The sequence below is a fragment of the Macaca nemestrina genome, chromosome 6 (assembly GCF_043159975.1).
Source record: "Macaca nemestrina isolate mMacNem1 chromosome 6, mMacNem.hap1, whole genome shotgun sequence".
In the NCBI taxonomy this organism is placed as follows: domain Eukaryota; kingdom Metazoa; phylum Chordata; class Mammalia; order Primates; family Cercopithecidae; genus Macaca; species Macaca nemestrina.
This window is the reverse complement of record NC_092130.1, coordinates 19,659,954-19,684,962: the sequence shown is the minus strand read 5'-3', so window position 1 is coordinate 19,684,962 and position 25,009 is coordinate 19,659,954. Positions and strand designations below refer to the sequence as shown.

The 25,009-nt window shown below is 38.6% G+C and overlaps 1 long non-coding RNA gene across 1 annotated transcript in view; it reads right to left on the bottom strand.

The window, feature by feature from the left end:
* The window catches only part of LOC139363710 (uncharacterized), a 130,471-nt gene that overhangs the window by 2,938 nt on the left and 102,524 nt on the right, over nt 1-25,009 (bottom strand). The gene's annotated exons all lie outside the window — the stretch shown is intronic.

Here is a 25,009-nt window from a genome sequence, read left to right as displayed (position 1 = left end):
ACAAAAATGATGTAATGTTCAAATTTGATTAATTGGATAGAGGGCAAGGCCTGGTGTGTCTTTGGGGAGGTATGTGTATCTCCAATCCCCTTCTTCTTCTTTTGTTCAGTTCTCTTTTTCTGTCTCACTTTTCTCTCTTCCTGTAGAACAAGGTCTGAATCCCTGAGAACTGCCTTCCCTGCTAAAACTTCAAGCCCTCAGTGAACTTGGGACAGTTTGTTCCCAAGTGAAGCAGTTTTGGAGAGCACCTGCTTTAATAGTGATATACTGGTTGAGAGCTTATCAAATATCACACACTAAGCTGAGCCTTTCACCAATGTGAATTTATTTAATACTCACAAGATCCCTGAGAGCTAAAACCATTGTTATTTCCATATTACAGAAGAGGAAACTAGGTCTCAGTAAAGTTAAATATCTTCCCTAAAACCCTACAATTCACAGGAGCATGTTCCAGGTTGGAATCCATACTTGTCTGACTTCAGAACTGGGGCCCCAAACTGTCATGCTGTACTGATACACTTAATGAGCTTTATTAAAGTCCAGTCACACACCCTGCTCCATCTCCTAGTAGACTTCTAGGAAGGGCTCTCTGGTATGTACCCAAAACTAGTCACAAGGGTAAGGTGGGGTGCTGAATCTGGAATGAAAACATAGGTTGGATTTACCCTGTACTTGGTGGGATCTCAGTTGGCGGGCCACAGCAGGCCAGCCAGGCTGAGATGAAGGAGAAAGCAAGCAAGGGGCTAATTGCTCAGAGAGAGGATTTGGTCTAGAAACTAAAGAAATAGGAGGGCTGCTTAAGCGTTTGTTATTCATGGTCTTGCCTCTGCAGGGCAGAAAGCAGCAATGTACTTGAGATATAAACTTTGGCCAGGAATCGGATACATACACTGACGTTCCTATTGCCATTTCTTTCCCAAATCTAAACTAGGTCATGGCATTAATCACTCTGCATTCTCCTTGTCTTAGTCCATTTTGTGTTGCTCTAACAACATCATGGTCTCAGAATATCGGAGACTGGGTAATTTATAAAGAAAAGAAGTTTATTTAGCTTATAGTTTTATAGACTGTGAAGTTCAAGGGCATAGTCCGGCCTTTTGGTGAGAGCTTTTGTGCTGTATCATAACATGGTGAAGATCATAGGGGACGAGTACACACACACAGAGACAAAACCCCAGGGGTGTCCTGGCTTTATAAGAACCTACTCTCAAGGGAATTAATCAATTTTGTTAGAACTAATCCAGTATCATCATAGCAAGAACTCACTCACTACCTTGGGAATGGCACTAAGCCACCCAAGAGGGATCCAACCCCATGGCCCAAACACCTTTCATCAGACCCCACCTCCCATACTGCCACATTGGGGATCAAATTTCAACATGAGTTTTGATAGGGACAAACCAAACCCCAGTAAACCTCTAGAGTGCTCCTCGTGGACAGGGACTACATCTGGTTCAAGATCCACCATAGTCCCGACACATAGCAGGAACCTGAATGTTAAATAAACAGATGAATAAACAAAGGAATAAGTAAACTCAACAGGACTGAGGTTCATCAGAGTTCTCTGGACTGGGACTGAACAACTAGCCAACAAATTAAAAAAAAAATTATTAGGTTGGTGCAAAAGCAATTGGGGATTTTACCATTGAAAGTAATGGAAATAACTGCAACTACTTCTGCAACAATCCAATAGTTCCTGGAAGGCAAAGACCAATGCATGATTTGTGTTTGTATGCTTTGCCTAGCTCTGCGCCCACAGTAGCGCTTGCTGAATGGTTGCTGAGTTAAATGGAAATGAGTTATTAAATAAAACAGAGACTTATAATAATAGACTGGAATGGAATAGGGCATTCAAGAGATCCATAGGAGCCAGTGACTTGTTTGAACATGATCTCACAACTTTAATATAAACATTATTATCCTCATTAGGAAAAGTAAAATAATATGGCCACTATTTGGTCCAGTCTATGTGGCAGGTGCTGTTGAGTAGATTATCTCTAATACTTACCATCACCTAGCATAGGAAAGTGTGATTTTTACCATTTTCCAGTGAAGAAACTCAGTCCCAGAAGGTTAAGCAACTTCCTGAAGCTCAGATTATAAAATACCCAGGCAGGATTTTTATGCAGGTCTCTCAGGCCTATGATTCTGCCATCCCCAGAAAAACGAACAGAGCTATTATTATGGTTGGACTTTTTCCTTTCACAAATGGAATTGCAGCATCAACAAATGGCAGGAAAGAAGTTGCATTTCTTCCTTCAGTAAAGATTCTATAATGTCCTGTAACTCCTCCCAAGGCATTGGTGATATTATGGCTACTCTGAATTTACTTGAATTGCAACTGCTAACCTAATTGTTTTCTGCTGGCAAATCTAGTGAACATAATATAAGCCCTAATTTCCCCTTGGTGTGATGTTATGAATTGGGATTATGCTTATGGGAACTCTCTGTATACTATAAAAATACCAACACTCATCATGAAAATAAATGAAGGGGAAAATAACCCCCAAAATATGTGCTTTTGCAACATTTATTAGAAAGCAAAAATGAAACAATGAATGTAAAGGCTATAGCATAATTTCTTTTCTTTCTTTTTAAAGAGGCTTAAAAAAACTGAGTGCAATGGAGTTTAAAATGAAAACACTGGCTTTCTTTCCTGGGAAATATGTCTCTTAACAAGCTTCTTACGCACTCTTCTTTGCTCCGGGTCCTCTGGACTGAATTAAAATTAAAGTCAGCTCTTTTACAACTTTTCTCATGAGTCAATATGCCTGAAAGCTTCAACCAGGTGTTGGCCAAGAAATCTTGATCCTTGTTGTGTGATATAAAATATTGTTTGCAATTACTAGCTTCTTATTTCAACAATTTCAGTGCAGTTTTCTGGAAGATTCTCTCTTTTCTTTTCTGCATTTGCAGCTTTTCCTTGAGTTTATAGCCCTCTGTTCCTGATAAGCTCAAACCATCCTTTCCTCATGCTGAAAATTCCTTCCTGGATGTCTCACCACATGGGTTCTTAGTTTTTCAAAGAGAAATGTTGCCTTGGTCAGCACTGTAGCTTTGGTAGAGAAGCATATAATTTGCATATTGCTTACAGAGGTTTGCAATAAAAAATTATTCCCTCCCACAACTAAGCCCATTGCGTTTTCTTATTATTGTTGATTACACTGGCCTGATTTTAATTCCCTCAAGTAATAATTGGTATAAGAGCTGGTTGCAGTAAGTAAGCCTGTTGTAAATACAACTTGGGGTTTTCATGAAGTATGTGCGTGTGTGTGTGTGTGTGTGTGTGTGTAAATATTTATAATAAATAAGTTTAAACGTGGAAAGTTGCCAGTGGGGCCTTCATAGGTTGGAGACTGCACACATCTTGCTTTTTTTGAATCACAGGACAGGATCTCAGAACATCTTGGGGTTCATGGACCCCATTGGTACTTTGTCTTTATGGACTGTTAATACATCCTGAACAATGAGTATCCATGGGAAATCATGATGATGCTGACTTGATTTATAATACTGATTTTTATCAAAAAGGAAGTAAGGTTTTGAGGTACAAAATAGATTCTTCTAGATATCTAATACTGCCGTGTCAGGTCTAATGCTCTCACTTTTGCCTCATTTAGGCCCCAGACCATTGCCACAAGTGTCACTGCATAAAGGAAGAAGTGTGACATAAAGAGTTCTGAACAGGTTGCTGCAGTGCCCCTCAAGATTTCCAGTGAAGCTTCTGAAAATTAAACTTTTAAATCTCTGTCATTTAGGCTAATCATTATTATTTTTAAAGTTGCAGCTGACTGGGAGGCTGATGAGAGGAAAATGTGAGAGCCAGGTGGAAAAGGCTAAGAGGATGGGGCTACTGTGCTAGTCAGCTAAGATGGGCCACATTCAAGCTGATGAGTGGGTTCCGAGGCCAGTCTTGCAGTGAACATGAAAAAGAGCCAAAAGACAGGACAGATGTCTGAAAAGGCTTCTTTTGACTTTATATTCCCTGATTACAATTCCATACAGGGCTGACATCTCTCTTGGCTCTTGGATTCTATGAGATGCTCCTGATTCCTTTCAATTTGCCCTCCTTTAACAAGACAAAATTAAGAAACAGCTCCAAAGCTGGCCCTCTCTTGCAGCCATTATGCCAATTTGCAAACGACTGGATCCAGACTACCTGGATGCAAATCCCAGCTCTGCTTCTTACTAGCTGTGAGTCTCAACCTCTCAGGATCTCGATTACCTTCTTCGTGTGGGGATAATAATAATATATACCTCTTGGGCTGTGAGGATTCCGTGAAATAATATTTCTAAAACAATAGAACAACGAGTGCTTCATAGGAAGTGTTTGTCGTAAGTGGCTGTTAACGAAATACATCCAAGCAAACAAACACATTTCAGATAGCCCATAGGTTCTTATAAGTCTATTAATCTGGGTTAAAAATCTCATAATTTGTATTAACATTTGTGTTTATACTCAGAATGGGATATTATTTCTTTGAAGATTACATTCCTTGGAATATCATCTGTACAAAGACTTAGAACCACAAATTAAAGACAAAATAATGAATTTAACTCATTTCCCCTTCTCCCATCTAAAATCAGGGGAAATTACTGTTGAGGCTTCACTTTGTGAAAGTGAATGAATATTCATTCATACCATCGTGTTTTCTGCCTATTCTCTTCCCACGGGGTTGTTTTAGCACCACGTGAACAGATCATCAGTTCCCTTATGAACTTGGTTGCTACTTTAGCTGCTCCCAAGAATTTGAATATTCATTCCAGACCAAACAGCCTTTCCGCTGGCAGTAAGCATGTCAAAACACAGGGGAAAAGATGCAGGGATTAAAAAAAATAATAAGGCATAGAGAACAGGACTTGCCATACCAAATGGAGCAAATCTTATTTACAAATGACCTCTAAACTCTGAGATCAGTCCAAATAAAGAAGCATCTGTCATCAATGGGAACATCCAATACTTTTCGCCCTGACAAGGGGCCTCCAAAGACTCAATTCCATTTCAATCTAATTGGGTCCTTGCCCTCTCCTGCTTCCCTCCAGCCATGCACAGCAAGCCAAACCATCTTGGGATGGAAAGCCAGCCCAGAGATGTGCGACACCTTGACAGTGGAAGCAGAGGGTAGAGGAAGGGCAGCAGCTCTGCTAATTATAGAACAACCAGGTACATTGATTTCAGCATCATACAGAGCATACTGAGATTACTGTCCATGGAATCTCAGACCTTTCACTGATGGCTGTGTTTAGATAGAACTTTTCCTTTCACCGGATATGAATAGACATTTCTCAAAAGAAGACATTAATACAGCCAACAGACACATGAAAAAATGCCCATCATCACTGGCCATCAGAGAAATGCAAATCAAAACCACAATGAGATACCATCTCACACCAGTTAGAATGGCAATCATTAAAAAGTCAGGAAACAACAGGTGCTGGAGAGGATGTGGAGAAATAGGAACACTTTTACACTGTTGGTGGGATTGTAAACTAGTTCAACCATTATGGAAAACAGTATGGTGATTCCTCAAGGATCTAGAACTAGAAGTACCATATGACCCAGCCATCCCATTACTGGGTATATACCCAAAGGATTATTGCGGCACTATTCACAATAGCAAAGACTTGGAATCAACCCAAATGTCCATCAGTGACAGACTGGATTAAGAAAATGTGGCACATATACACCATGGAATACTATGCAGCCATAAAAAAGGATGAGTTTGCGTCCTTTGTAGGGACATGGATGCAGCTGGAAACCATCATTCTTAGCAAACTATCGCAAGAACAGAAAACCAAACACCACATGTTCTCACTCATAGGTGGGAACTGAACAATGAGATCACTTGGACTCGGGAAGGGGAACATCACACACAGGGGCCTATCATGGGGAGGGGGCGGGGGGAGGGATTGCACTGGGAGTTATACCTGATGTAAATGACGAGTTGATGGGTGCTGACGAGTTGATGGTTGCAGCACACCAACATGGCACAAGTATACATATGTAACAAACCTGCACGTTATGCACATGTACCCTAGAACTTAAAGTATAAAAAAAAAAAAAAAAAGAACTTTTCCTTTCACCAAGGCATAGCACACACAGAAATCTTCCTGAGTGAACCATCTAACCTATCTGTAGTTCATCTTAATGTCAGTGACCAAATTTTCTAAGCCACAAATGGACAAGTATGTGTGTGTGAGACGGACAGTGCCTATGTCAAGATAGATGTCTTGGAAAATCTGGGTGGACTGGCTGTTATACCTTTTCATACTTCTACTCATTAAATATTCATCAAGCATATACTAAGGTTGAAATGCTGTTGCAGAAGCTGGTGATATGGCATGAACTTGACAGGTGAGCCCGTTGCCTTCATGAAGCTTACATTTTGGTGGAGATATATAAAGAAAAAATAAACAAGATCATATCAGACTATGTTTACTTCTCTGAAGGAATACACAGGGAGAAGAGGAGGAGGCTAACAATAGCTAACTATTATGCACCAGGTACAATTCTAAGCATTTTGCTTGTATTAACTCATTTAACTATCAAAATCACCATATCATTTTGGTTATTTTCCCCCACTTGGCAGATGAGAAAATTGAGAAAGAGAGAGTAAGCGTAATTTGTCCTCAAATGGTCATGGCAACTTCATCAATTCAGTTGTTGGTCAAAATTTTCTGTGTCATTCTTATTTTTCTCTCTCCCCTGCATTCTCTCTCTTGCTCTCTTTTCCTATATCTAGCCATATACAATTAATCAAGAAATACCATGTTCTTTACACTAATACATAAACAGTCTCACTATTTCTTGCTGTCTCCACTAACACTAACCTGATCCAAGCCACCATTATATCTCCTACCTGATTACACTTTTATTTTGCCTCCTGAGTCTGTTCTCAAAAAAGCACATGTATGTTCACTGTAACATGAGTCACAATAGAAAAGACATGGAATCAACTTAAATGCCCATCAACGATAGACTGGATAAACAAAATGTGGTACATATATACCATGGAATACTGTGTAGCCATAAAAAAGAATGAGATTATGTCCTTTGCAGACACATGGATGGAGCCATTATCCTTAGCAAAGTAATACAGGAACAGAAAACTGAATAACTGCATACTCTTATTTGTAAGTGGGAACTGAATGATGAGAACATGAGCACAGAGAGGAGAACAACATACACTGGGGCCTATTGGAGGGTAGAGGATGAGAGGAGGGAGAGGATCAGGAAAAATAATGGGTATTAGGCTTAGTACCTGGGTAATGAAATAATCTGTACCATGAACCCCATGGCACAAGTTTACCTGAATAGCTTTTTTTTTTTTTTTTTTTTTTTTTTTTTTTTTTTTTTTTTTTAAGAGACAGGGTCTCACTCTATCACCAAGGTTGAAATGCAGTGATGTAATCATAGCTCGCTGTAACTTTGAACTACAGGCCTCAAGTGATCCTCCCACCTCAGCCCCCCAAAGTGCTAGAATTACAGGAATGGGCCAGTGTACCTGGCCTCATTCTTTTTTTTTTTTATACTTGAAGTTCTAGGGTACATGTGCACAACGTGCAGGTTTGTTACATATGTACACATGTGCCATGTTGGTGTGCTGCACCCATTAACTCGTCATTTACGTTAGGTATATCTCCTAATGCTATCCCTCCCCGACTCCCCCAGCCCACAACAGGCCCCGGTGTGTAATGTTCCCTATCCTGTGTCCAAGTGTTCTCATTGTTCAATTCCCACCCATGAGTGAGAACATGTGGTGTTTGGTTTTCTGTCCTTATGATAGTTTGCTGAGAATGATGGTTTCCAGCTTTGTCCACGTCCCTACAAGGGACATGAACTCATTCTTTTTTATGGCTGCATAGTATTCCATGGTGTATATGTACCTGGCCTCATTCTAAAAAATATGTCAAGTTATTTCTCAACTGCACTCAAAACTCTCCACTGGCTTCCTGTGGGTTTGGAGTAAAAGTAAAGTACCATAACTATAATTCTAAATTCCATTGTGTTTGTATCCCTTAGTTACTCTGCAGTTAATACTGACAACCCTATACATTCCGGCCCCTCCTCTCTTCTCTGACCCTCTAAGTTCCCCTTCTCTCTTGTTCAGTCTGCTCCAGCCACAGTGGCCTCCCAGTTATTGTTAGGGCACACAGGTCATGTGCCCCCTGAAAGACTTCGAACCTGTGATTACTTCTGTCTTGATACTTGCAAACCTCCCTTGAGCACCTCCTGTTTCTTGCTCTTTTTAATGAGAACTTCCTTGACCATCCTATTTAAAACTGTAAGTTTCCTCCACTCTGAGCCTTTGTCCTCCTTCCTTGCATTTGTTAATTCAAAGCATTTATCATCTGATGTAATATATATTTTTATATTTTTTGTTTGCTTATTGCCATTGCTATCCACTACTAACATGTAAACAATATGAAAACAGAGACTTTTGTCTGTTTTGTTTATTGCTTTTTCTAGAATGCCTAGAAGAGTTCCTTGGATGTAGGAAACACTAAATAAATATCTGTTGAATTAATGAATTAAAGAAGAAGACCTATTCCTCTGACTTAATAAAAAAGTTTAAGATTAAAAAAGATAATGATGTCTGATTTAGGAAAGAAAGAGAAGAAAGAATGACTACAAAATAGACGAGGAAAGGAGGATATACTTACAGGGGAAGAATAGTTTGAAGAGACGGCAGTCATAAAAATAACCTGAACATACAGAAAGCGAAATCTTTGGTTGAGTTCACTTAAGTTCCATCTTCACTGATCACCCCGCTTTACTCACTAAGAATGTCTGTGACTTGGGGAAAACTACCTTCCTCACTCTAGATCTTGCAGTAAAATAAGGGCAGTGCATGAATATTTAATCATCTCACCCAGCCCTAATTTTCTGGATACATCACAGGTTTACTATGGGATTCTTAGGTAGAAGATGCACTAGCCTGTTGCCATTGATTATTCTGAATGCTACATTGGTGGGGAGAAATGGAGGGAAGGAAATGGCAAAATCTGTGACTCAGATTTTTTAATAATCTGGAAACTGAGGCCCTGAACCAGAAAGTTTTTGTTTTCTTCTTGATTATAGTTCTGTAAAGAGAAGGACGTGTAGTCAGGGAGGAATATGGGAGTAGGAGAAGGCATTTTTGGAGAGAATAAACATGGAAGGCTAATCTCAATCATGGAATACGAGTCTGGGGAAGGTTTGCCTTTCCCAAACCACAGAGCAATTCTAGGAAGCAACAGGAGCAGCACTGAGAGACGCGTGAGCCTAACTTGGGGTGGTGCAAGTTCCGTGGCCTCACTAAGATATTGCTTCATAATATGGTCCGTGTCACTCTGGGGTGCTTTAGACCTTTTCTCTGCATGGTGAGTTTATTGTTTGCTCAAACCAAGGATAAGTGCAGGATTTTTCTTAGGAAAGTTGCCTGGCAAGCAAGCCAGCCATGTGGGCCCAGAAGAGAAGCCCAGACAAGACTATTGTATAACCAAAGGTGAAACAGGCCCAGGCATCAGCAACAGCCTGAGTATTTTTGGAAAACACATTTTCATCTTCAATTTACACCAGACCTGGAGTGGAGCTAAGTCATTGCAAAGTGTTAGTCCTGTTCATCCCAGCCCTGGACAGCTAGCTTTGTTAAACAGATGCCATCAGGTGCTGTCTCTAGGAGGAAGGCTATCCCAAGGCTGCTGCAAGAGTCTAGTTCCCTTAAATTTGGCATTTCCTTATTCACAGCACACTGAAGTGACATCTTCCTGTCCTGAGAGAAGATAGAAGGTTGAAAAAGGAAATAAAGAGAGAGCAAGGGGGTGGGGGAAAGGGGGGACGAGAAAGTAGTGGAGGAGGAGGAGGAGGAGAGATGAAGAAGAGAAGCCTGCAAAGTGGAAGCTCTCATGTATTGGGTACTATGAAAGGAAAATGTCTTGGGCCCTTTCAAGCTGGGAACTGCTCAGGGCAAGTCTGCCTCCCATTCTATCAAACTCATCCCTCTGCTCACAGAGATACAGCCATATTCTGATTGCTCCTTTATCAGAAAGGGAGCAAGAAGTTTCTGAAAGACTTATCAGAAACTCAAAAGAATGCAACCATTTGTCTCTCACCTACCTGTGACCTGGAAGCCCCTGGGGGTGGGGTGGGAGCCTTGCTTTGAATTTCCCCCACCTTTCTGGAAGGAATGAATGTACTTCTTACATATATTGATTGATGTCTCATGTCTCCCCAAAATGTATAAAACCAAGCTGTGCCCTGACCGCCTTGGGCATGTGTCGTCAGGACTTTCTGAGGCTGTGTCACGGGTGCGTCTTCAACCTTGGCAAAATAAATTTTCTAAATTAACTAAGACCTGTCTTAGATTTTCTGAGTTTATGGAACCTACTACATATTAGTATTATATTGGACATTGTACACTGAAAGTATGAATGCTGATCCTTATAAACACCACAAGGGATAGGCACATCTATCATCATTTTCCACAGGAGAAAACTGAGACTTAGAGGCATGAGTGAATGGCTGAGGTCACACAGGTATAAGTGGTAGAGCCGACACAGGCTGCCTGATTCCAAAGCACAAGCATTTCCCGATATGCTTTGCACAAACAAAGGTAAAGAAGGTCAGGAAGAATATAGATGCAGGGCTCAGTGTGGTAAAGAAGTTAACCTTACCCAAGGAAGGTCTGGCCTTTGTCCTTGGCTTCTGGTAATCGCTAAGCCCTTGGAATGTTATTCCTAAGGGTGTTTTCATTTTCATTTGCCTGGCGTGTTGGGTCCTGCCAAATAATTTAACAATGTTCTTTTAGGGTGGGAACTTTGGGTTCCATGGTATCAGCTCAACTTCCAGGGGCATTGGAGACTGAAATCAGCCATGTGGGCATACAACCCATAAAGGAAAATTTAAAAAATCTCAGGACCCCAAAATCCTTGTGTCAAAGGGAAGGTTAAACCTACTGCCTGAGTCATGCAACACCTTCTTCCAAATGAGTAGCTGTTACTAGCATTATGCATTAGCCAGACCACCAGGAAAGGTAAAAGGCCTCAGGTATCTCCGAGTGTGACTGCCTCCACAGATCATGCATAGGTAAATTATTTTTTGGCCTCTCCTGAACAAGGACATACCAATTGTAACTTTAGGTCTACAATCTAAGTCTTGCTCCTAAAACGAAAATCTGTTTGATTTCACACTGATAATGTCATTGCAAGCTTATCTTCTCAGGTGTAGAAGAAAGACAAGAGGAGATCAGTCAGCTCTCTACCTACGCAGAGGAGTCTATGCAATTGATCCTTCCTTTACTCTTTTTTTTTTCTTTTCAGACATTCACCTTTTCTTATGTAAAATGTAGATTTACTGGCCACTAACTAACGTCTCACATGAATGTAACCATTCACCTTACTGCCTACCCTCTCCTCTTCTTTGATGCTTTCCCCTCTTGAAGGAAATGTGTAAATACTAAACTTACTGAAAACCTCTTTGGAAAAATAGCCCCAGACATGTCTGTGGTTTGAGTTTTTCCCAGATACGCCCTGAAGCTGGCTTAACAAACCTCGATTGATCGAGATCTTTGCTTTAGTCACTTATTTCGGTTATCTAACTATGTGTATGTGATACAGCCCCAGTACAAACTCTGGATACCATGCTCGGGGGAGCTTCCCTGGGTGGCAACACTGTGAATATTGTCTCACACTGATGCCAGGGAAATAACACTACCCATGGCTCCATGGGAAGAGGACAGTGGAAACTCTGCATTTGGTCCTTCCCTGGCTTCTGCCTAAGGTGTCTCTTCTCTTGGCTGATTTTAATTGGTGCCCTTTCCATGTAATAAAACCTAAGCATGAAAATAACAGATTTCAGTGAGTTCTGTGAGTCCTGGTAGTGAATTTTTCACACCTTCAGTCTTGGCAATTGTTGTCAGACCTTAGGGTGGTCTTATGGACTGGGCTCCCTCTAACTTCACTGTTTCACAGAACCCTTTTGCTGGCTGCTTTATTCTCTCAGAATGTGTTGTTTTCTTCTCTTTTTGTTTGAGTAACAAGCCCCTGGAACGAGCCACTACCACACTGGGCTGGGCCAGCAGGAAATTGGGTATGTGGGGCAAGCCCAGGAAAATGAAAATCAAGCAAGACCTGGGAATGGTGGTTTGTTGCTAACGAGGGGAGTGTCTGGACATGGCAGCCACAGAGCTCCCTGATCCTTGTCTCAGCTCTGCTGCTGATTTGCTGAATAACTTTGGGGAACAGAGGCTAAATCTCTCTTGGTCTCAGTCTGCACATCTGCAATATAAAGATACTGAATAATTACATTATTGTTAGGCCCCTCAGGGCTTCAGATTTTCTGGGATTTCATAATCTGACAGCACGGAATGATTAAAAACTCTCTGGAAGCTTATACTGAAAGGAAGAAGTTTATTTTTCCATTTCTGGATATTCTTGGTGGGCTGTGCAGCTTGATTGATCAGAGCACAGCACTAATGCTTATTGCTAGCACATATCTGAGCTCCACAGAGGGCGGTTCATGACACAATTTCTTCTGTTCTCCTGCCTTTCTTTCTTCTCTCCTTTCCAATGACTACTGTGTTCCACTTTTGTGTCAGCTGCTGCGCTAGCTAACAAGGATTACAAAGATGATTATGACAGATGCCTGCCCCTCTGACCTCAAGCAGCTTGTAATGGGGCAGGGAATTGAGTCATGGAAGCAGCTAAATAGACTAAACAAAACAAAGGCTAACTAAATCAGAGTAGCAGTACAAGCAAAGATTGAAGGAGTAAACGAATTCAGGAGGTGTCAACGGTAGTGGCAGTAGAAAGGGCCTATGAGGGGGTTTTATTGGACTTGAAACATGAATTTCAACAGGTAGACACAGGTCAAAGGGTCTTTCCAAGAGTAGAAAATGGAAAGAAGAAAGGCACAGAGATTTGAAGTATAAATTGTGTTTGGGAAATGGCCCATAGCGAGCAGGTGGGTTGTAGAGTGAGGTGGGGAGGTGGGGAGATGGGGAGATGGTGGGGAGATGGGGAGATGGTGGGGAGATGGGGAGATGGTGGGGAGGTGGGGAGGTGGGGAGATGGTGGGAACAGAAGAGATAGTGAGAAGTAAGGCTGAAGACAGTAATCAGAGCCCAGACAGCCTTGTCTGTCAAGTCAAGGCATTTTAATCTTACTTGATAGCAATGAAGAGATTTTTGAAGGAGGAGGGATGTCTATGAAGCTATACTTTCTTCATTCTTATTTCTTGGAATCTGGGGTTCCTTGAATCACTGATGATAACAGTCATGCTAACAACAATAACATAAAATCCTATAGTGTGCAACTGTATTCTTCAAAGCACCATCACTTAAAAACAGTTTTTAACCACAGATTTAAGTTAGCTAACTGTTAGGCACTATGCATGGTGATTTATGTAAATCATATAATGCTGACAAAGCCCACAGGAAGTTCACCTGTTCTTGTTCTACAGATGTGGAGAGTACAGCTCAAAGAAGGTAAGGCATCTGCAGGGGCCCACAGCCACGGGCATCAGGACCAGGGCTCCACCTTGCTGATGAGACTCAAGTCTGTGTTCTCAACTTTCATACCTGCTACTTGCTATGTCATTTCATCGTTACCCTGAATGGAACAATATTTCTCTTCCTCAGATGAGGAACCTGAGGCAAATAAAGATTAAGTCATAAGTCCGAGGCTACACAACCAGGAATTCACTGGCCTCCTAATGTGCTTCCCCCCATCCCACCTGATGGGAGTTGTTAACGATGCATACTAGACACAGCAAGTACAGCTGCTGTATATGCTTAGGGCTGAATGAGATGCTGGGAGGAATCAATATTTTTCTGTTGTTGCACTGGATGACTGAGTACAAAAAGCGTTTTTCTTTTGCATGTGCACACTGCCCGCAAAGTAGCTTCTTTGAAATTGTCCTGCTGCTCTTCTAATAGCCCCTCTAGCTCCCTTGTATATTCTAGACACTCTCCAGGGTGTCTGTCCAGTTAGTCCCTCTCTTCTGAAAACTGTACCTTTCCAGCCCCTGCACCATGTTTCTATATATGACCCACCCCTGTGGACATGGTTAAATTTTAATGCATCCTCAAATCAGACAAGACAATTGAATTCTCTCCAGACCCAGAGTTGGAGGGGAGGCACTTTACCAGCAGAATGCTTGGGAAAAGGACTTTGAGCCCCTGCTGCTCAGGACCCTGGAGCTGTCCTGGTCCCTGTCCTTTCTGAGACCTGGTTCAGCCATTCTCTGGGTTCTCTGTAAGACCCCATTAACCTTTCCATAATGCTTTCCTACCAGCTTTTCTCTAGTTTGATACATAAACCATTTAACCAAGAAAATAGTTTTGATTACAGAATCTATAAGAAAGATGTAGAAACTGCTTTTTTATTCAATGGTAGTTTCTCTCATTATGATTTTCAGTTTATTTAAATATTAAAAGCCTTAAACCCAGGAAGGCTACCAAGATGAGTCGGCCTTGTTTACAGTTTGTGAGAAAAGATGTGGAATTAAAATGCTTCTAATGTGTTTAAGTTCAGAGCCACCATGTGGTCCTGACCCCATCTTCTGTGATAATGATCAGCCATGCTGTTCCTAGGCTAATCCTCTGCTGGTGAATTTGGTTCTGCACGGGGGATATTCTCTGGCAAGTGAACAGGTACCTGCTCCTAATGCGTTTGCAAGTGTTTGACTGGGAGTAAGGTTACATTAAGACAGTCTTTCACAGGCATGAGGCAAAGGCTTTCTGAATTTGAACCCCTAATATCTAGATGTAGAATGTGGTCAAGTCGTCAGGTGAGTTGTGTGGAGGATGGGAGTTGTTTGGAGAATGGGAGTTTCATGGAGTGAGTTCTCTGTTTTTGCTGGTTTTGGCCTGGGTGCCAGTGCAGTTGGTTAAGAGTAGGGGTACTGGTGGAAAAATGTCTGTCTTTTTGATAACCAGGGAACTCAGTCTGGGGACCATACTCACTGTAGAAAGAAGGGGGAAGATCAAGAAAGGTTACTCCAAGTTCTGTCGGCCCTCATCTTTGCTTGACCCTGAACTGTCTATGCACGGAGCAGACTCAAAGATGAACTAAAAACAAACAAATATTTGAACTAAGATGGGAGCCACTGCCCACCCAAAAACAATTCAGTTCTAATCAAGTTAAGTGCCTGCTAAAAGAAAAAAACCTACAGTCTTTACAGGAAAATGTCGGGATCCAGCATCTCCATATTTAACCTTCATTATATCAAGGATGTTGAACAGATAAGACCCCCCAAATGTGACCAATTCTCAAAGGAAAAGACCATTAACTCAGGCCAATAAAAAAATGAGCTAGATGTTGGAATTAAAGACATGAAATTTAAAGGAAATATTATAAATACCCTCAATGACATAAAGGATAATGTGCTTACTTATAATAAATGAAAAGGTTAAAAATATCAGTAGAGATGGGGAAAAATGAAAAAGAACCAGATTAACCTTAGAGCCCCAAATAAAATATCTGAAATTTAAAAATTCACTGGATCGATTTAACAGGAGAATGGAAATGACAGAGGAACGAGTTAGTAAATCTGAAGATATGGCAATAAGATTATCTATTTTTGCTTTTGTTGGTTGTGCTTTTGAAGTCTTAACCATAAAATTGTTGCCTGGACCGATGTCCTGAAGTGTTTTTCCTATGTTTTCTTCTAGCAGTTTTATAGTTTCAGGTCTTACATTTAAGTCTTTAATCTGTTTTAAGTAGATTTTTGAATATGGTGACAGATGGGAGTCTAGTTTCATTCTTCTGCATATGGATATGCAGTTTTCCAAGCTTGATTTATTGAAGAGGCTATGCTTTTCCCAGTGTAAGTTCTTGGCAACGTTGTCAAGTCAGTTGGTTGTAAATATGCTGATTTATTTCTGGGTTCTCTATTTTGTTCCACTGGTCTATGTGATTGTTTTTATACCAATACCTGCTGTTTCAGTTACTATAGCTTTGTAGTATATTTTGGAGTCAGATAGTGTGATGCCTCTGTGTTCATTTTGCTCAGAATTTCTTTGGCCACTTGGGGCCTTCTGTGGTTTCATAAGACTTTTTGGATTTTTTTTTTTTTTCTATTTCCATGAAGAATGTTACTTTTTTTGTTTCGTTTTCAGAGACAGGGTCTTGCTCTGTTGCCCATGCTACAGTGCAGTGGCCAGTCATAACTCACTGCATCCTTGAACTCCTGGGGCTCAAGTGATCCTCCTATCTCAGCCTCCCAAAGTTCTTAAGTTACAGATGTGAGCATCATTGGTATTTTAATAGGTATTGTATTAAATATGTAGATTGTTTTGGGCATTATGGACATTTTAACAATATTACTCCTTTTGATCCATGAACAGGGAATATCCTTTCATGTTTTTGTATCTGCTGCAATTTCTTTTAACTGTGTTTTGTAGTTTTCATTGCAGAGATTTTCACCTGCTTGGTTAAATTAACTTCTATGTCTTTTTTTATTGTGTATTTATTGCAAATGAGATTGCTTTCTTGATTTCTTTTTTAGTTGGTTTGTTATCAATGTATGATGTAAAGAATAGAGAGTGAATAAGCAATGCCACAGGAACCTGTTAGATAATATAAAATAGTCTAATGTATGTTATTGAAGTTCCAGAATGAAAGAAATGAGTCTAAAAAATATGTAAAGAAATAATGACACAAAACTTCCCAAATTTGACAAAAGATACAAATTACAGATTCAAGATGTTCAATAAATCACAAGCAGAATAAATATAAAAATGACCATAGGCATATAGATGTGCTAATGACCACAAAAAGCTAAGGAAAAAAGCAAATGAGAGGGGTCAGAGAAAAATGACATATATATGTTTATGTATATATATAAAATATATATACATTTATATATATAAAACAGTGATTTGAATAAGGGCCAGAAGTGATTAGAACAACATATTTAAAGAGCCAAAGAAAAAAAGAAAAAAAAACCCCAGAATTATATAAGCAACAAAAATAATTATTTAAGAATGAAAGATGAAGGCCGGGCACGGTGGCTCACGCCTGTAATCCCAGCACTTTTGGAGGCCAAGGTGGGCAGATCACGAGGTCAAGGGATCGAGACCATTCTGGACAACATGGTGAAACCCCATCTCTACTAAAAATATAAAAATTAGACGGGCACCACTGGTGGTGCACGCCTGTAGTCCCAGCTACTCAGGAGGCTGAGGCAGGAGAATCACTTGAACCCGGGAGGTGGAGGTTGCAGTGAGCCGAAATCATGTCACTACACACCAGCCTAGCAACAGAGTGAGACTCCATCTCAAAAAAAAAAAAAAAAAAAAAAAAGAATGATGGCAAACTATGTATGTTACATTAAAAAACAATTATGGAATTTGTTACCTGTACTGTAGTGCATCAGACCTGCACTACAAGAAATGCTAAAGAGTCTTCTTCAGGCTACAGCAGAAGTGATACCAGATGAAAACTCTTTATTCCCAGAAAGGAATAAAGAGCATTAGAAACGGTAAATATCTATATAAATGTAAAAGAGACTTTTTTTGTGTTAAAAAATTAGTTTATAATACGTGTGCCTATTTAAAACAACATTACCTTCTGGGGGTTTTTATGTAAGTAAATGTAATACATATACCAATAGAACAAAGTATAGAAGAGAATAAATACATTTATATGATTGCAAAGCTTATGTAAAGTGGTACACATAAACTCTAAGTAGACTATTAAAAGCTAAGAGTTTATATTAATTTATAAGATTCATAAGCCAGTACAACCACTGAAAAAAATGTGAGAAGTGTAGCTTAAAAAGTCAGGAGAAAAATTAAAACAAAACTTTAAAAATTATTAACATGATCCAAAAGTTTTAGGAAAAGAGGAACAACAACAACTCAATAAAAACACAACAAAAGAACACATTGAAACAGAGGGGTCAAATTGAAAGTAAATAAGAAAATAGTAGACTAAGACATAACTGTATTAAAATTACACTAACTATTGAGGAAGTAAACACTTCAGTTAAAAGGCAGAAATTGTCAGAGTTTATAAAAATTAACGAATTAAAAATAAGTTAGAATATAGTAGAAGAGGTCAGCTCTTGTTTATTTATGCAAACAGTGTTGTTACCAGGTTAAAATAATAGGTTATAAGTTGGTATTTGTAAGCCTCATAGTAACCTCAAATTAAAAAAGATACAATGGGTACACAAAAAATAAAAAGCAAGAAACTAAATCTTATCACTGGAGAAAATCATTTTTACTAAAGGAAGACGGGAAAGAAAGTAGGAAGAGAGATAAAAAAATAACCAGAAAACAAATAACAAAATGGCAGGGGTAAATCCTTACTTATCAAGAATAGCACTGAATGTAAATGGACTAAAATCTTTAATCAAAAAACATAGAGTACCTGAATGGACTAAAAAAAAAAAAAATTGATCTGTTGCCTACAAGAAACACGCTTCACCTATAAAGATACACATAGATTGAAAATAAAGAGAGGAAAAAGGATATTTCATGCCAATGGAAACCAAAAAAGAGCAAGAATATGTATACTTATGTCAGACAAAATAGATTTCAAGACAAAAACTATAAGAAGAGGAAACAAAGGTCACTATATAATGATAAAGGGGTCAATTTAGCAGGAGGATATAACAATTATAAATCTATATGCACCCAGTACTGGAGCACACAGATATATAAATAAAATTATTATTTATTATTAGAGCTATTATTATTATTATTAGAGCTAAAGAGATAGACCCCAATACAATAATATCTGGATACTTCAATACTTCACTTGTAGCATTGGACAGAACTTCCAGACAGAAAATCAACAAAAAATATCAGACTTAATCTGCATTTAGACCAATAGATATTGGTCTTAATATCCATTAATCTGCAATGGATCTAATAGATAATCACAGAACATTTCATCCAATAGCTGCAGAATACACATTATTTTCCTTAGCACATGGATCATTCTCAAGGATAGACCATATGTTAGGTCACAAAACAAGTCTTAAAATATGCAAAAATTGAAGTAATACCAAGCATCTTCTCTGACCACAATGGAATAAAACTAGAAATCAATACAAAGAGAAATTTTGGAAACTATTCAAACATAGGGAAATTAAACAATGTGCTTCTGAATGACCAGTGGGTAAATAAAGAAATTAAAGAAATTAAAAAAAATTCTTGAAACAAATGATAATGGAAACACAACATACCAAAACCTATGGGATATAGTAAAAGCAGTACTAAGAGGGCAGTTTATAACTATAAGTGCCTACAAAGAGGAAAAACTTCAAGTAAACAATCTAATGATGCATCTTAAAGCACTAGAGAAGCAAGAGCAAACCAAACCCAAAATTAGTTGAAGAAAACAAATAATAAAGATCAGAGCAGAAATAAATGAATTAGAAACAATACAAAAGGCAATGAAACAAAAGGTTGTTTTTTTGAAAAGTTAAACAAAATGGAAAAACCTTTAGCCAGACCAAGAAAAAAAGAGAAGATCCAAAAAAAAAAAAAAAAATAAAATAATAATAATAAATGAAAAAGGAGACATTACAACTGTTATTCCAGAAATTCAAAGGATCATTAGTGGCTGCTATGAGCAAAGGTATGATGATAAATGGGAAAATCTAGAGGAAATGGACAAATTTCTAGACACATACAACCTACCAAGATTGAACCAGAAAGAAATGTAAAATCTGAACAGGTAACAAGATCAAAGCCATAATAAAAAGTCTACTAGTAGGCTGGGCATGGTGGCTCATGCCTGTAATCCCAGCACTTTGGGAGGCTGAGGCGGGAGGATCACAAGGTCAGGAGTTCGAGACCAGCTTGACCAATATGATGAAACCCCGTCTCTACTAAAAATACAAAAATTAGCCGGGTGTGGTGGCATACGCCTATAGTCCCAGCTACTCAGGAGGCTGAGGCAGAATAATCGCTTGAACCTGGGAGGCAGAGGGTTGCAGTGAGCCGAGATCACGCCACTGCACTCCAGTCTGGGTGACCAAGTGAGATCCCATCTCAAAGGAAAAAAAGTCTACTAGTAAAGAAAAGCCTGGTACCTGATGGCTTCACTGCTGAATTTTACCAAACGTTTAAAGAACTAATACCAATCCTGCTCACATTATTCTGAAAAATAGAGATAGGAATACCTCCCAACTCATTCTATGAGGTCAATGTTATGCTGATACCAAAACCAGACAAAGACATATCGAAAGAAGAAACTATAGGCTAATATCCCTGATGAATATTGATGCAAAAATCTTCGACAAAGTACCAGCAAACCAAATTCGACAATACATTAGAAAGATAATTCATCACGACCAAGTGGGATTTATCCCTGGGATGCAAGGATGGGTCAACAACACAAATCAATCGATGTGATACATTATACCAGCAGAATGAAGGATAAAAATGATGTAATCATGTTATTTGATGCTAAAAAGTATTTGACAAAATTCAGCATCGCTTTATGACACAAGCCCTAAAAATTGTGTATAGAGGGAACATACCTCAACATAATAAAAGTCATATATGACAGACCCTTAACTAGTATCATATGGAGTGGGGAAAACCTGAAAGCCTTTCTTCCAAGATCTGGAACATGACAAGGATGCTCGCTTTCAAGACTGTTATTCAACACAATACTGGAAGTCCTAGCTAGAGCAATCAGACGAGAGAAAGCAATAAAGGACATCCAAACTGGAATGGAAGAAGCTAAATTACTTTGTTTGCAGATATGATCTTATATTTGGAAAAACCTAAAGACTCCACAAAAAACTCTTAGAACTGATAAACAAATTCAGTAAAGTTGCAGGATACAAAAATCAACCTAAAAAATCAGTAGCATTTCTATATGACAAAAGTGGCCAATCTGAAAAAGAAATAAAAAATCCTATTTATAATAGCCACAAATAAAATTAAAAATCTAGGAATTAACCAAAGATGTTGGTTGGCTATATTAATATGAGAAAAAAGAAGAGGCATTTTATAATATTAAAGGGATCAATCATTAGGGAGACATAACAATTATAAATGTATATGTACCTAATAAGAGACCTTAAATATATGTAAAGCAAACAATTAAAAAACTAATGGGGAGAAAGACAATCCCAGAATTATAGTTGGATATTTAATACCTTTCAGTAACTGGTAGAAGTAGATAAAAAATTAGTAAAGATGTAGAAGATTTGAACATTACTATCAACCTTTATCTTATTGACATTTGTAGACATATAACCTAACAACTTCAGCAGGCACGGTTTTTTCAAGGATACATGCTCATCAGGATATGTTAGGACAAAAAAAGTCAATAAATCTAAAAAGCCTGAAATCATGCAGAGTGTGCTTTCTGACAACATAAATTTAGGTTAAAAATTAATAGCAAAAAGGTATCCGTAAAAGTTCTAAGTATTTGAAAATTAAACAACCTACTTCTAAATAATTTTGGGTGAAAGAAATCAATAGGGAAAAAGCATTTTGAAGTGAATGATAATTAAAATCAACAAAATTTATGAGATGCAGCTAAATGAGTGTTTGAGAAATAGTTATAGCTTTCATGCTTATCCTGGAAATAGAAAAAGGAGTGAAAACTCAAGGATCTAGGTTTCCCTCTTATGAATTAGAAAAAGATCAAATTAAACCCAACATAATACAATGAAAAAGACAATAAATATAATTTTAAAAATTGAGGAATAAGAAATGGAGATAAAACAGAAAGTGGTGAATAAAATCAAAATCTTGTTTTAAAATTGATATGCCACTATTTGATTTCTGAAGAAGGTAGAAGTAAAATACTGATATCACCAAGTACTACCTAGTCTACAATCATGAAAGGATAATAAAAGAGTATTATGAACAACTTTATGGCAATAAATTTGACAAGTGAAAATGAATAAATCCTTAGAAAAATATAAATGATCAAAACAGACTGAAGAAGAAACAACAACAAAAACCCCAAATAATCCTTTGTCAATTAAACATTTGAACTGAAAAGAGAAACCTTTCAAAGAAGAACCAGGCACACAGATGGCTTCACTGGTGAATTTCACGTAACATTTAAGGTAAAATAAGATGAATCTAACATAAACTCCTTTAGGAAATAAAAGAGAAGAGAATCGTTTTCAAATAATGTCATAAGCCCAGTATTACCAGACATAAACACATCACAGGAAAAGGAAACTCTATACCAATGTACCTCATGAATGTAGGTTAACAATTCTTAACAAAATATTAGCAAATCAGATCTAGTAGGATGTATTCCAGGAAATCAAGGTTGGATTTAACATACAAAAATCAATGAATTTAACTCACCATATTAATAAAGCAAAGGAGAAACCCATGTGATCATTTCAGTGGATGCAGAAAAAATATTCTATGAAATTCGACTTCCATTTATAGCAAAATCTTCAGCAAACTAGGAATGGATGGGGTTTTCCACAACTCGATAAGGATATCTACACAGAACTTTATATCCATATTTGATGGTGAGAGGCTGGATGTTTTTCTTTAAGGTCCAGAACAAGGCAAGGATGTCTACTCTCAGAATTTTTATTCAACATTAGATTAGGGTAGCCAAGAAGTGCAATAAGGCAGACAAACAAACAGTAGTCATATAGATTTAAAAGATGTATAATTATTTGCATACAACATGGTAATATATGTTAGAAAATCCTAAAAGAATAATTGAGATAAAAAGGTTGCAGAATACAAAGCCAGCGTATAAAAGTCAATTGCATTTCTATATATGACCAATGGACAATTGAAAAATAAAATGGAAATAACTCATTAAAACTCCATAAAAATACTAAAGAACAAATGGAATAAAAATGTTCAAGGTCTGTGCACTGACAACATAAAAACGATCCTACTGTTCCATCCATTCACAGAGACTGTGCCCTGTGGGGAACATAGGTGAAAGATACGAATGGCTATGATTCCTTCAATCCTCAAGCATCTAGCCCCACTGAAAGGGATTCTGGTGTTTATGGATATTCATTTTATATCCATAAGCTTTTATATCCATAAACATTTTATATTCATTTCCTGTTTTTTAAATCATATTCTGTTATTTTATTTTTACAGACAGAGTCTTGATATGTTGCCCAGGCTAGATTCCAGCTCCTGGACTCAAGTGATCCTACTGCCTCAGCCTTCCAAGTAGGTGGGACTACAAGCACAGGCCATTGTGCCCACCTTTTCCTTTTTTAAAGAATAAGTACTGAATAAATGGGGGGGGGGAGCTCATGGAAATCATCACTAAGCAAACACCATAGTCATCATAGTAATAACTGTTGCAGACAAGACCCATTAATAAATGCTAAAGTGGGAACATATATACAGGTAGGATATCCACTTCTAACAGCATGGCCCCCAGAGGCAATCCAGTTTTAACTGTCTGGGGTTGTGAAAAATAACATCATGTATATATTGTATTTAATAGATAAAGGATTTTCAAAATTAATTTTGACCAATAGTTTTCATTTAGGGTCCACTGTCAAAGCTAATTTCTGCATACACTATAACTTCATTGAATTTCAGGAGAACTCACAAAACACAGTTTGTAAAGCATTTTGTGCTTAGAGACCTCTAGTAGGGAACTTACTACCTCACAAAGCATTCCATTCCATTTTGGACCACTGAATTGTCAGCTCTCCAAATGTGGGGTTAGCTTGCTATGACCTCTGCTTATTGGCCCTGGTTCTCCTCTGAGGAGCCATGTTGAAATATTATCACCTTTCCCCTGAGAGTTCTTCAAATACCTGAAGGGCTATTGGGTTCACATCTGGTCTTTTTTCCCTAATACTAAACAATCCCAGTACTAGACTCGTTTTTTTAATTCTCTTCTATAATCAGATCAGCAGCGGCCTGTGGTCTCAACCCAAAGCAAATGCTGAATTAGGTAATGGTACATTGGCACCACCTGTCCTCAGGTTTCTTCAGTGATTGCATCAAGTACAAGAAGCCCTGAAATATCAAGAGTTCCTGCACTAGTTATGTGTCTTCACTTGAGCATTGCAAACAGTAGCAGTGGCGGAATTCTTTGGATCTTTGATCTCCATCCCCAACCTATTGTCAATCTGCTTTGGAAGACACACCCCCTTGACAGCTCTCTAATTGACTTGGCTCCCATCTCAATGGGACTTTACAGCCTCGTGGAAGAGAAATGGCCTCCCCAATCCTTACTCCCCTTGCTGCAGCCTCCATCAGGGAGCTATTCAGTATACAAGAATAATCTTTAATAAGTTGCATATTTATTCTGCAAGCAACTCTGCTGCCTCTGTTAGTGGACTGAGTACTCTCCCAGGCTTGTACAAACAGCTCTCCTGGATGCAGTCACGCTTTATGAACTGTGCATAGAGTAAGCACATCACTGACTGTCAGCTTCTGAACACTCTTTTACCCTGAAGTGCTAGAAAAAGAAGGAAAGACAAATAGTTCTGAAGAAATGCTTTGGTAAATTTAGCAAACAGAATGGCTACACAGAATCATCTGATGCCTCTCATTTTTGTTAATACCATTAGTAAATATATCTAGTCTCTCTACAAAGTCCAAAGGGAGGATGGGATCAGTCTCTGTAGGAGCTCTCCCCTTCTGTGAGTGAGAAATAATCTAGACTAGCAGTCAGTGATTTGTGTTCTAATCTTGACTCTGCTTTGAGTTGCCTTCAGTGATGGTTTCAAGCAGTTCCTTCTTTTCTAGGAATGGGCTAGAAGAGCTTATAGGGTAAACAGCCTGTGAACTACCATTGCCAGGATGAAATGTAACAGCAACAACAATAGCATGCAAAGAATGAGAAAATCATTTATTAGGTAAATCTGTTTTGTACTTTACATTTTTCAAAGGTCCTTTTTTACCCAATTGAGCCTCTTAGTGTCTTTATAAGCAATTAGAGGCAGATGATATTAACTCCATATGAGCCCAGTGGAAAATTCTGCTGCAGAATTTGAAACAGTAATTCAGGATGGCTTAACAATTAGGGACAGATCTGGGGACTAAGACCTGTCAGGTCTCCTAATTGCTGTGCAGGGTCTTTTCATATA